The sequence below is a fragment of the Propithecus coquereli genome, unplaced genomic scaffold (assembly GCF_000956105.1).
Source record: "Propithecus coquereli isolate 6110/MARCELLA unplaced genomic scaffold, Pcoq_1.0 Scaffold36, whole genome shotgun sequence".
NCBI lineage: Eukaryota > Metazoa > Chordata > Mammalia > Primates > Indriidae > Propithecus > Propithecus coquereli.
The window spans coordinates 8,176,760-8,188,666 of NW_012149285.1; positions in this window are offsets into that span (position 1 = coordinate 8,176,760).

Here is an 11,907-nt window from a genome sequence, read left to right on the forward strand (position 1 = left end):
ATTGCTTGAGCCCAGGAGTTTGAGTTTTCTGTGGGCTATGATGATGCCACTGCATTCTAGCCTGGACAAGAGATCAAGACTCTGTATCTAAATAGATAAATAATACATACATGCATGCATCTGTCCCCACAATTTTCAGATTAGGGACACGTGCATGATAAATGCACGTGAAAGCAAGTAAATAATAAACCTAAATTTTAGGAAAATGGTTCTCTCTCTAAGTGAGGAGGGAAGGAGTTGGGAACCAGAGTTCAGGGAGATTTCAAAAGTGTTGGCTTTATTCTATATCTTGGACCAAGCTGTAGGTACTTTGGAGTTAATTCTATTTATATCCTTTACTCTGTACCTATGTATTAAAATACTTATACATATATGTTGAAAATTTAATAAAAGCAATAAAAAATATTCCTATCCAAAAATCAATGACTCTACCCATATTAGCTTTACTGTGTCAAGGAAAATGACTTACTGTAAGTTTCTAATTTTAATATAATAGAAAATTTAATTGTTAAAACACTTTTGATGCCCAGAAAGTTAATCTGAAGGTTAAAAAAATTTTTTTAAACCATTTTCTTTTTGAACTGGAAATAAAGAACCAAAGGAAAAAATGAGTGTCAAAGACAGCAAGGCTGGATGGCTGCGAACTCTAAAGCCCTTGATTGTATTGTGGGTTCGTCGCTTTGGCCACAGAGGAGACTTCACCTTTCCGTTGAACGGACAAAGCAAATGTAAATTTGTTCTCGATCACAATACATCCAGTATCAAATTTAGTAAGAGAAAATTGCACTAAGAGCTGAATTTTAGGCGTAACTCTGTGACACTTTCTCTTTTGTATAGAATTCATCAGTTCAAACTGAGAGCTCATAACTGGGAAAATGACAGAGTCTGCTTTTGCCTTGTTCTAAATTTTAATGGTGCCACGGCCTGCTCTGACACTAATTTTACAGTCACTATGCCCTCTCATTGTCTAGCAGGAACCAGCATTCTTCCTTTGCTTCCCTGTGAGCAAGGCAGCTGTAGGACCAAGTATATTTAGTATTAATCGTTGCAGTTTCCATATAGCCCTGTGCAAATGAAATAGACTTTCCTCAAAAAAATACTCAAAGGATTATTTGGGTAAAATGTAAAAATGTGGAACTTTACCTTGACTTACTCACTTTGGCAGATGCCTTCCCTGATATTGTTGAATCATCTTCCTTTTTCTTTCTTTTTATTTTTTCTATTTTTGTATTGCAGTAGAAATAGGGATAGGATTATGTGGATGTGGGTACACCTTTCCAGGTCCCTAAAGAAGTGGTCCTAACCTCATCTTTTGTTAAGTGATGTTTCCAAAATATTCTCAGTACCACAGTTAAGTATCATATGTTGCACCTGAAATTGATTCCTGGATGAAAATCTAATTCATAATGTGGGCATATAAGAGTCACACTCACCTCAACATGGCTTTCATCACCAGCATGAAACTATCACCATTCAGATTTTCCAATATTGTTTCCTCTTAAAAACTGTCACCTGATGTGACCCAGTATATGCTAAACCCCTGGGGACCACCAAGAACAAAGATGGTGGTCTTGACGAGCATAGGCACATGCTGCAGCCCCTTGCCCTGGCTCAGCAGAGTGAGCCAGCAAAAACTCCAGCTCCTGTCTTTTCTCTGGGAAGCAAAAGAATTGGACAAAGAATCCAATGTCCCGAATTTTCTGGACGCTGCCTGAAGAATTGACTTCTCTGTCACCTATCTTGAAACTAAAAATCAATAGTAGAAAGAAAACTGGAAAATTCACAAATATGTTAAAATTAAACACTTTTCAACAACCAATGGGTCAAAGAAGAAATCAAAAGAAAAATTAGATAATATTTTGAGACAAATTAAAACATAACATGCCAAAACTTGTGAGATGCAGCAAAAGCATTACTAACAGGGGAGTTTATAGCCATTAATGCCTACATTACAAAAGAAGAAATATCTCAAATAAACAATTTAACTTTACACCTCAAGGAAATAGAAAAAGAACAAAATTTTTCTGCATAGATACAGAAAAAACATTCAATAAAATCCAAAACCATTTCATGATAAGAACTCTCAGCATACTAGGATTAGAAGAAAATTACCTCAACATAATAAAGACCGTATATGAAAATCCCATAGCTAACATCAAACTCAATGGTGAGAAACTGAAAGATTTTTCCTCCAAGATGAGGATCAAGGCAAGGATACCCCCTCTTGCCACTTCTATTCAACCAAGTAGTGAAAGTCCTAACTAAAGCAATTTGGTAAGAAAAGAAAAGAAAAGGAATTAATATCATAAAGGAAAAAATAAAATAGTCTCTGTTTGCAGATGACATGATCTTATATGTATAAAACTCTAAAGATTCCCCCCAAATCCGTTAGAACTAATAAACAAATTCACTAAAGTTGCAGAATACAAAATTAACATAGAAAACTCAGTTGCTTTTCTATATGCTAACAACAAACTTTATGAAAAAAATTAGGGGGAAATTCACATTTTAAATAATATTAAAAAGAATAAAGTACTTAGGAATAAATTTAACTAAGGAAGTGAAAGACTTGAACACTAACAAGTATACAACATTAATGAAAGAAATTAAAGAAGACACAAACAAATGGAAAGATACCCCATGTTATTGAATTGAAAGACTTAATATTATTAAAATGTCCATACCACTCAAGGTGATCTACAGAGTCAATGCAACTCCTGTCAAAATCCCAGTGGTATTTTTTACAGAAATAGAAAAAAAAATTCTAAAATTCTTATGTAAACACAAAAGACCTTGAATAAACAATACTAGGAAAGAAGAATAAAGCTGGAGGCATCATAGTTCCTGATTACAAAGCCATAGTAATTAAAACAGTAAGGTACTGGCATTAAGACATACAACCAGTGGAACAAAATAGCCTCAAAATAAACCAATGTGCATATATATAGTTGGCTGATCTTCAACAAGTATGCCAAGATTACACAATGTGGAAGGATAGACTCTACAACAAATGGTGATGGGAAAACTGGATATCTACATGTAAAAGAATGAAATTGAACTTCTTTTACTTCAAAAATCAATAGAAAATAGATTAAAGACTCAAATGTAACAGGTGAAACTGTGAAAGTCCTCTAGAACAAAATATATGGGAAAAGTTTTATGACATTCATCTTGGTAATGACTTTTAGATATGACACCAAAAGTATAAGCAACAAAAGTGAAAATGTCAGACAAGTGGGACCACATCAAACTGAAAACCTTCTCCACAGCAAAGGAAACAATCAACAGTATGAAAAGGCAGCCTACAGAATGGAAGAAGATATTTTCAAACCATATATCTGGTAAGGGATTATTTTGCAAAATAAAAGGAGCTCCTACACTCAATAACAAAAATACTAATAACCCAACTATTATAAACTGTGGCCAGAGGATTTGAATGGACAGTTCTCCAAAGACGACATACAAATGGCCAGCAGATATATGAAAAGATGCTCAACATCATTAATTATTGGGGAATTTCAAGTCAAAGTCACCATGAGATATCACATCACACCTGACAGGATAGTTATTATAAAAAACCAAAAGACAACAACTTGGCAATGATGTGGAGAAACTCTAATCCTTATACACAGTTGGCGGGAATAGCCATTATGGAAAACAGTATGGAGGTACCTCAAAAAATTAGAGATAGTACTTTTATTTGATTTAGCAATCCAACTTCTGGGTATTTATCCAAAAGAATTTAAATCAGCATGTGAAAGAAATACTGTCACTTCCATGTTCATTGTGGCACTGTTCACCAGTGGATGAATGGGTAAAGAATATGTGGTATACACATACAATGAAATATTATTCCACCTTAAGAAAGAAGAAAATCCTGCAATGTGTGACAAGATGAACCTTGAAGGTACTATGCTGAGTAAAATAAGCCAGTCAAAGAAAGATAAATACTGCATAATTCCACTTAAATGAGGAATCTAAAATAGTCAAACTCACAGAAACAGAGAGCAGAGTTGCAGTGACCAGGAAGGGCCAAATGGGGACTTGCTAATCAACAGGAATAAAATGTCAGTTACGCAAGATGGGTAAGTTCTAGAGGTATGCTGTACGGTGTTGTGCCTATGGTTGAACTAAAGAGGTGACTGTTGCAAGCACCAAGTGAGAGCTAAGGGACTGGCTTTTTTTCCACAAATGCCTCAGTGAACCTGAGAAAACCAAGGTCATGGAAATGAGCTGAAAACATTCTCCTTGTGTTGTCTGTTTTTTTCCTGAAATGCTTATCATTTCTTAAGGAAGTCTTCTCTCCTCTTTTAGAATACTTTGTGTATATATACATATATATAGTGTGTATATATATCACACACGCATATATCAGAAATTTAAAATAAGTAGTGCTCACAGTTAGTTTCTGGGTAACTGTTAATTCCCACAGATGTAGGAGTCAGGTTTCCTACAGCTGCATGTAATTGAGTTCAGTTAGTCACTAGATCTCAAGAATTACTTTAATATTTAACCCCCAAGTGACATTTTCAATGCCATTGACTTCTCCAGATATACAAAATATAGAATGCAAAAGTCCTTGTTGAGAGCTTTGAGACTTATCCTGCTAGGTGTGGTTGATAAGGATTACTTGAAGGGGATACAAATTAAATATCCATTGCAGTTGTTTCTGTAATGGTGTTTCACAGTTATTTGGTACAATGTACTTCTCATAATATGCTCATGCACGTAATTTCACCAGGTCCTTCAGTATCCCTTTGAGATAGTAAGGCAATTTTTATTTTCCTCATTTATCAAATGAGACGATAGAGACTCGAAAGTCATTATGACTTGTCCCATTATATCTGCCAAATATTTAGCATATACTGTGGGAAGACTTGAGTCAAACCTTCTGAGTTAAATCCAGTCCCAGAGACCGCAAAGAGCTTATCACTACCTAGTAGAGATATTATCATTATGTAATAACTCTTCTTAGATGGTAGACCAGGGGTAACTTTTATGAGAAGTATAAACATCCCATGACATTCATAAGGAAAGGAAAATTTGAGCAGGATGTTTAGAATCATAAAATTACCTTGAGTAAAAATTTTACATCTCTGAGCCTCAGTTTCTTTTCATAAGGTGAAGCTGCATTGGACTGTCAATAAAATAAATCTTAGAGTCTAAATATCTTTATTTGCAATTTGCCACTACCGCTTACCGGCTCTCTAACCTTTGCCATCTTACTGAAACTTTCTATACTTGATTTTCTTTCTCTGTAAATAGGAATAATAGTATCACCTCCCAGGCATTTTGTGGATATTGATGAGATAAAGCTGCATAGCTCCTTTTGCCTAGTAAATGCTCAGTGTGTGTTAGTTGCCATCATTATTATAGTACTAATAATAGAATGTTGGAAACTCAAAAAAGTTTTGATTGGCAACATGACGTTGAATAGGTTTGAACAGTGGGTAGAATCATGATTGGCAGAGCGGGAAAAAAGGCACGACTCGAAGGGTATGCTGAAGAACACCAAGTTATCGTCTGTACTGTCACGTGTTATCAGCGGCTAATGGAGGAGCATTATGTTGAAAAATTATGAAGGCCTTTGAATGGTAGCTTAGAAGTTTGTCATTAATTTGGTAGGCATTTGGAGACCTGGTATATTCTCATCAACAGTTGATATTGTCAGACTTTTAAATATTTGTCAGTCTTATTGGTGTGAAATTGCATCTCATGGTTTTAAATGGGCTTTTCTTCATTCCCAATGAGATTAGGAATCTTTTTTATGTACTGATTTCTAGTTTCCGTAAATTGTATCATGATTTCTTTGTGTACATAAGGATCTAACAAAAGTATTTATTGAATAAATGAGTAAATAAATGAATAATTGAAATGAAGTCAGGTGCAGACATGAAAATCTACATATGAAGAGACAGTGTGTATACTGCCAAAGCCGAAGGTGTAGCTTCAGCGATGACCCTCCGAGGCTGATGGAGACGTGGTCATTAAAGACCCATCTGAGAAATTCTCTTAGGGGAAATGCTTTTAATTACATTATGCAGGTAGCCGTCTCTACTAGATATGTGAAGCTTTGGCCCTTTCCAGAAATGGACACTGTAACCCACGGAGCAAGCATCATAGGATTGAAAGAGGAGAGAATTACAAACCAGCTGCCGTAGCATGAGCTGACCCTAGACTGGCAAAGCCAATCCTTACTGAAAGGGTTTGGCCATGCAGACAGCTTCCTCAGCACTTGCTTTCCTTGGGGCCTATAACCAGGAGACAAGGCAGCACTGACTACAGGCACCCCAGCTGACGGGACCTGTTTTCTAATGAAGGTTTTGTTATTATTCAGGCATGGTGAGGCCAGCAGATTTGGGGATGACTGCCACTGAAAAGACAGTTTGTTATAGTCACAGATCCTAAGAAAAGGGAGCACACTATGTCACTGGTGGCTCTATGCCGAGGCATCAGGGTTGGTAAGGAGGCAAAGAGAAGAGGGAAATGGTGGGCAGGAGACTTTATTGTCCACAGGGAGGAGCAGGGAGGCAGGGTGCGCAGGATTAGCACTGGCTAGTTTGAAAAATTTCAGCAGGCTCTGGGGCATGTGGGTGTCCCTAAATGTCCGGTGCTTTAAAATCTAATATACACTAGGTTTTGAACTAGTTGCCTAACTTACTTTTTTCAAGAACCTGGATGTTAGTGTCATAAACAAATGGTCTAGATTGTTTCAAACATTTGTAATAGTGAGAGGGAACAGATACAGTCTCTGGGATCCAAAAGCAGAACAGTGAAGACGGGTGAAAATTACAGGAAGTGAGAACTCAGCCCTACGTGTGGAAGTTATAACAAGTAGAACTGTTCAAAATGGAAGAGCAGACCACGTGACATAAAGAAGTCCTCATCTCAGAGGATGTGCTAATTCCCTTGCCTGACACTCAGTAGAGAGAATTCTTGCACTGGCTACAGTTTTAAACCTACTAACTTCTAGGATCCCATTAGATCCAAGACTTTAAGCTTTCCAAACAATTTCATGTTCAAAAAAGCCTTAAAAATGAGAGGCAACCTGAAAATAAAATTTGGCTGAATGTTGAATGTCAAATGGCCAAGAATTAAAATCAAATTTTGGTATAAGTTTATACCATTGAACTCCTGGGATATAGGAAAAACATGAAAATTTAACCCTCCCCCCCCCAAAAAAAATTGGGATAATCGGATGATCCCAGGAAGATATCCTGAAATTCAATACTGGCAGAGCAGTCTGCTCAAATGGACGGGCCAAGTCCGTTTAACATTCCCATCAAATCAACATTTTAGAGTTAGAATTGTATTCAAGATTTAAATTACAGCTAATGCATCTATAAAAATTTCACTTAATAGTGTACTCGTCTCCCTCGGTCCACCAAATTCTTCTGTTCTAAAAGTTTGATTAACTGACTAATTCGAAGTACAGTGTATTAAAAGGAAATTTTAAATGATTAAGTATGTACAAGTATAGCCTTGCTCATATAAAACCCAAACGAAGAAATTTTAAACTGTAACAACATGTTTTAATGATTCTAAGGACATTTGCCAAGCTAACACTTTTACTTCATATTGCATTATTATTTTTAAGGATCCATCTCATTAAAACACAAATGTATACTCCTCCACAGATGTCCATAGCTTAATAAGTGAAAGTGTGCAATTTTCCCCCAGTTCATCTCATACTCATACTGAAAATGGATTGTTTCTTTGGAATAAATGTCTCTTGGTCTGTCATGCACAGCAACCTCTTAGCTTAACCGTAGAAGAAAAAGATTTTTTAAGCACCATCATTTTACCTCAAAATCAGCAGTCTGTGTACATTACATATGGCAGTCCGTTACCTCCACCTGTCACCTCAATGCTCTGTGTTGCCGAGCTAAATACCTGCTCCATGGTAGGTATTCGACAAATATCTAGTAAATGTTGAATAGCCGTAATCTTTGTCTCATTTGGCAGATCTCAGATGTCAAAGGGGGAAGAGCTTAAACCGAAAAGATACGGAGGTTTACTGCATTCATTTATTTCACTGTTTGTGGGGACTCCTGGATTCCATGACAGCAATGTCTCCGCCTCATCAGAACAGACTGGCCAAGAAGAGAGGCAGCAGAACAGAATCGAGTGATGTGTCCGGCTCCTGAGCTGGAAGCAAATATCAGAACACACACCCCAGTGCCTTGAAAGGCAGGGTCACTCTGGAACTCGGAACCCGCACACCCACCAGGAAGGACTCCGTTTACCTCTTTTGGGACTTCGATTAAGGTAAATGAGGAAGTGATCAGTCTGGCTTAAATAAGCTTAATTTATTTTCTCATGTTGCCTTTCTAGACATGGAAATTAGATCAGTGGATTTCCATTTCTCCAGTTTAACTCTACAGCAAGCATGCTGAGCATGACATGTAATAATAGAGGAGCTGTTTCCACCCTAATGTGTCACGATTCCTTTTTAGTTTTCATTTCCTTTCACCATTATAACAACCACATTATACAGTGAGGTAGGGAAAACATAATCAAGAAAGGTAAGACGCTTCATTTCGAACTCAGAGAAGCTGATCCTCAAATTTCTTACACTATCATCATCTTACTGGCTCTTGGCATCTTGGGACGTTATACCCAGAAATACCAGTGGAGCCAGGATTTTCGGGACATCATTTCAGGGACGCTATGCTTTTGGAGGCCTCCACTCAATGACCATAATCAATGGACCGTACACATATTGAAATTATACAGATTATAAATATTCAACAAGACAGCATGAAGGGAAAATATTCTAACTAAAAATATGATGTTATCATGGGATTGCTTTTGTTTATTTGACAAATAAATGGAAAAGTTTGAATATTTTCAAAGACATACTGACAAGGGCTTCTTTGACTCCAGACGCCTGTCTTATAATTAGGAATCCTGTATTAGATCCTAAATGATGAGCTAAGGTACCTTAATCAGATGAAAGTAAGAAAAAAAAAGATAGCCTAAAGGACAGTTTACATTAAGAGCAACAAGAGCTATGTAGGACGAGGAGCCAAGTAATAAACAAACTGCCTTAGAATAGAGGAAAGGGCTTAAGCAGCAAAAGAACAGAAGATGCTACCACATGCATCTTTGCTGTTTACAGTGGCTTTCTCTTCTATTTCTTGACTTTCAGCAGTTTCTGAAGAAGCCTCTGACATTGGCAGGGCAATCAATTATTTGACAATGACGTGAATTATGATGATGAAGATGAAGATTATAGTGATGATGACCATTATCACAATGTACATTGAACACTGTAATGAACCATAATTTTTCTAGGCCACCAAATTTTTTCATCTCTAGGGCTACTTGTATTGAGCTGAAATTATTAGCAAGTACAGAAGGGTTTCCAAATTCTCTTGGACATATGTCATATTTGTGAAAACAACGTAGAGCTTCAAATATACTCAGTCTCTCCTCAAATATATATTTATGCTGGAATATGCATATATAAGAGCTGTATGTATAAAAAATGAACATACCCCTTCTAATGCTATCTCATTTAAGATTTAGAAAAACGGTGTAAGGCATATATTTTAAGCACCATTTTATATACAAAGAAATAAAGGCTCAAGGAGTGTTGATTTATTTACAAAGAGTACAGAGGTAGTCATTAGTAACAGAATTCAAATCCAGATATCTAGCAGCAAGTTATGTTCCACCTAAGGGAGGAGGAGCAAGTAAATTTTATAGTTTGAAAAGGAGGTCAAATATTGTCACTCTCAGCTTCCGCAGTTGGATAGCCAAGTTACAGCACTAGTGGTTAGGAAATTATAGCCACTCAGAGTTGACACAAGTCCTCATACCAGAGCTGAAAATACGATGTCACTGCAAAGCAGATATTTATTGCATGTGGGCAAGTCACCTATCCTCAACCAGCCTTAGTTTTCCCATCTATAGAGATAATAATAAATAATTAATAAATTCACAGTGACAATGACATATACAATGACTTATGAGATGATGAGGGATGTAGAGAACCTGCTATAGTGCCTGGCATTGAGCAAATAATCATTAAAATTCAGCTGCAATTACTTTTATTGTTGATGTTATTCAAAGGGTATGTCTTGTGCCAACACTGCAGAGAATTTGTGAGATACTCCGGAATGAAAGCTACGTATATATGAAAGCAATATGTGTGTGTGTGTGTGTGTGTGTGTGTGTGTATACATATACATAAAACATATTACTTTCATTTTTTCATTGCTTTCGTGGACATATATATATATTTACCTTTTAGGTTTAATATACATAATATGGGATAGGTGGACACTAATTCTTCTTAACTTACTGTGAGTTGCGATGTAGCCAAAAAGACAAGACGCTGTATTATTTGTTCTAAAAATAGGCACCATACCAGATATTGTAGAAAAGCGGCACAGACTGAAAAAATAGGGGCTGATTAAAAAAAAAAAAAATCTTCAGGGTAAAGGATCTAGAAGAAGAGAAATTGACACATTTAGGGACGCTCTGTGACACAGGCTGTATTTAGCCCCTCTGTTGCCTTGCGCCAGTTGATTAAGACTGAGAACATTTTCCCAAGTTGTGTGCGAGAAGCACAGCTGTCGTGTTCAGGAACTTCAGCAAGAAACGTATGCTTCCTGCCAAGCTTTCACTGGGTACGAGCTCAAAGCTTCACAAAAACAGAATGGTTTTAAAAATGATTGGAAGGATTCATTCCCTCTGACAGATGGAAAGTATCAGAGATTAGGGAAGTGTGCTCGTGTGTGCAGCACATATGTGTGTATGTGTGTGTGGACGCCCACACTCACACAGATGCATTTGGTGAGGAGGCTGTCAGTAAAACTTGGAAACTTTATCAAGAGCATTGGGCTTCTCTGTTACTGTTTTGTTTTCTCACAAACCAATTTTCTTTAATGAATAATATTCACAGTCATTTTCCCATGGACCTGAATGGTTGAGGACTAAGGATTTTCCCCGGCCTTCACATATTTATAGTATAATAGTTTATAGAACCTATTTCAAAAGCTTAGAACACCCACACACACACACACAAATTCACAAACATACAATTTTGCCAGCCTGCCATTATAAACCCATAAAATAGCATACCTACTCAGTTTTTATAATAAGGAAAATGGACCGAGATTTTGGTTTAAAAAATACTAGGGAACTTCCCAGAAAAATGAAAACCAGAGATGACTTTTTTTCCCCTAGATTTGTCTGTTCTTTAGATATTTTAATCTCACCTCCCGTGTGGGAGGATTAGACCAGTCAAGGTAACTATGGCAACTGTCAATCCCAGAGCTGCTGTGCTGCCTGCAATCTTGCCAATAACCAACTGTATCGTTGCCTCTTTGCCTGTTAGCAATTGATGGAGGTTTCATATGCTTGATGTGGCCAATGTGATTAAGGACTGTTTTGTGGGAAAGTCTTTCATTTTTCTGAAACCTCAAAGCTAACTCAGAGAGCAAAATATTGGTATTGCTGGAGTCAGAAATTATAAATATACATGTGATCTCATATTCAGAGGATCATCCTTGGAATAACTTTTCTTGGCTGCCTGTTGGATACCAGATCATCAGTGACTACACTGCAGTGACAAGATGGCAATACTTGCTATCAGTCTAATAAAGCTACAAAAAGCTGAAACTCAGCTGTGTTGATACTTATAAGCATACCTGCTATGACAGTCATCCTTGCACATATAAAGTAATAAATAGGAATATCACTAGTATAAATGGAATTAGAATTGCCACTTTAGCTTTTAGGAAAACTATATAATAAGAGGAAGGGTAAATGCATATGGCCTGAGGGGAAAGGACTATTTCAGGTTCTAAGATTTGGACGTAATCCCATAACACTAGGACAAAGGTATAGGTAAGAAGTCATTCTTTATAAATGATTTATTGTCATCAGTGGTAGAAA